Source organism: Rhinopithecus roxellana, chromosome 4, assembly GCF_007565055.1.
Source record: "Rhinopithecus roxellana isolate Shanxi Qingling chromosome 4, ASM756505v1, whole genome shotgun sequence".
In the NCBI taxonomy this organism is placed as follows: domain Eukaryota; kingdom Metazoa; phylum Chordata; class Mammalia; order Primates; family Cercopithecidae; genus Rhinopithecus; species Rhinopithecus roxellana.
The window spans coordinates 93,642,191-93,645,231 of NC_044552.1; positions in this window are offsets into that span (position 1 = coordinate 93,642,191).

Here is a 3,041-nt window from a genome sequence, read left to right on the forward strand (position 1 = left end):
AGAGACACTGTTGAAATCAAAGAAAATAATGTTTTAAAAGTAGTTGGTAAGCATTCACTACATGTTAGTTTTCATTTTTCTTACATTGTTATATTTGATGCATCATCAGATACTCTTAATATTTTTCTTCTATAAAATCAGAGCATAAACTTAGATTTTTATGAAATTTCGCATTGTTGTTGATGGTGGTGGTCTTGCGAATGTTAGATATTTTTTCAAAATACTCATAAAACATTTGACAGAATTAAAGAACCTCAAAGTGGACCTTACAAAAAGAAGTAGAAAAAATAACTAATGGAAAAACACTTACTTGGGAATTAAAAAAGAGAGAGAGAGAGGTCATTTTTATGACTCTCCTGAATCATCCTAAATGGATTATATCCAGGCCAACATTAATTTGTATGATGCCTCTGCTGAAAAGGGACTATAACAGATGGACTATTATTATTCATATCCTTTACAAACAATACCTGATAAATGCCATTAATATTACAAGTTCTTTGGGATGCATAAATTTATATTGTGCAAACTCAAATAAACCACTGGGGTTTCCATGTGTCCAAAGTGTTAGTGAGCATTGATCCATACACGTCATTAACATTGTTTTTTAAAAAAGACTAATGGCATCGAGATATAAATTGTCCCCACTCCAACTTTGGATAAAAGAATACTCATCATAGAAAACTTGCATTATTTTCTTACCACTTAATTTATTTTTTTAATTCCGTATAAAGTCTACAGCTGAAATTCATTTTAATTTTTATTAAATTCTCCACAACTAATACTTAATTTCACATAAGTTTAGGTTCTCTATGAATACACAAGGAAAGCTTTTTCAATTATTCTGTCATATATAATTAATTGCTGTATCAATATAAACTGATTTTTGTTTAATTGAGATGGTCTCCATTGGTGAGTTCTCATTATCCCCTTGTAATTAGCAGTGATTCAAGAGCCCTTTGAGGTAAAGACACATCTTGTTAACAGACAGCTCTAAGGAGAGAATTCTGTTTAGATTTCAGACCGGCAAATGGGAGTGCCAACCAGTTAGCATTGTTTTCATGCACAAAGAAAGCGTGCAGGTACCAAATAGTTATGATATATTAGTTATAAAGGGCTATTCATGAATAGTTACAAAGATATAAGATTTTAAAAGCTTTACTAGAAATATATCATTTTTATAAAGTGTAAGTTTTTCAGATAGAAGTCACTTTGAAAAAATAAAACAATTATTCAAATTCTCTCTTCAGATCTTAAAATTTCACTACTACTCTAGGGCAAGGAAAAGTGAAATGTGTTTTATTCCCCTGAGTACATAAATAAGCTGATATTATGTGCAACTGAATCAACAATGAGTTCATGTTCTTTTCAAGTCTTTCTCTCCAGTGAAATCAGTAGGGAGTCATATGCTCATGCTTGTTAATGGCATCCTTATAACTAAAGATTAATTTCAAGTTTCATAATAAAAAAATTAAATGTAGATAATGTTATATGTGGACTCCTGTCACTTAATTGACTACCTAAAATTTTTATTGTTTTGAATCTGAATTATTAATAACAACATCAATTACACATTATTAGCTATTGGAAATTTTGAACCTATATTTTACTTCAAGTATTATCATTTGGTATGTTCTTGATTAATGCTGAATATGCATTCGTACGAACATAATAAGATCCATAAGGACTATGTCCTTCCTGTTTTCTTGAACTTACCATGGAATTGGTCATTATAATATTTATAAGTAAAAGAATAACCATTAAATGACCGTTGAGTCCATTTTAATATGAATAAATGGCTTTAAAAAATTAAGGAAAAATTCTACAAATTTCTTGTGAATAAGCCAAGAATAGAATCCAGGACTTTGGGTTTGGCTTTGTAATCAGAAGACCTCATCTGATTTGTCTTACATGTCACACTATGTTTAAATCACTTGTGCTATTCAGGAGGGGGAAAGAGAGAGAAAGAGGGAGAGAAAAAGAATGTGTTAGGAGGCCAAGGCAGGCGGATCACGAGGTCAGGAGATGGAGACCAGCCTGGCCAACATGGCGAAATTCCATCTCTACTAAAAATATAAGAATTAGCTGGGCCTGATGGCACACACCTGTAGTCCCAGCTACTCAGGAGGCTGAGGCAGGAGAATCGCTTGAACCCGGGAGGTAGAGGTTGCAGTGAGTCTATATTGCGCCACTGCACTCCAGCCTGGCGACAGAGCAAGACTCTGTCTCAAAATAAAAAATAAAATAAAGAAGAAAAAAGAAAGAAAGAAGAAAGAAAGAAAGAAAGAAAGAAAGAAAGAAAGAAAGAAAGAAAGAAGGAAGGAAGGAAGGAAGGAAGGAAGGAAGGAAGGAAGGAAGGAAGGAAGGAAGGAAGGAAGGAAGGAAGGAAGGAAGGAAGGAAGGAAGAAAGAAAGCAAAAGAAAGAAAGAGTATACCTAAATTTTAATTCATCTTTCTTACTGAATCAGCTCTTTCTCAATGTTCTTCCTTAGTTATGTCTACATCATTTAGGTCATTTTTATCCATCATGTATATTTTCAGATCATTGAGTCCATGGATGAAGCAATAAGTTAACAATTGTTATAGAAATTGCATTTAATTTTTATTATTAAAAATCAGTAAATATTTAGTAAAAACATTGAATATGTTAAATGAATTAATTTAATAAACTTAGTCTATGCCCCAGTAAGGAGTAGCTTTTGCACCATCTACCTTCAAAAGAAGAGGGAAGACATTCTGATTCGTAGTGCTGGACAAGGCTTGTAATCACTACTGCTTCTAAGGAGCAGCTATTTAACCACGCAGTTCACCAGGATTAGTCAGCCTCATGTCATGCTTGTTTAACATGGTAGCTTATGTTCCAACAGCATCATGGTGAAGCCTATTCTCAGAATGTATCCTTCAAAACAGGACTGTGGGTTGAGGAGTGGGAAGAAGGTTCACACTATTATTGCAATGCACTGTGAGTCTGTGCTCGAAGGACATGAGGTTCTTTTTAACCTGTGGAGGAAAACCTGTGTGTTTTCCACAACAGATGGAGA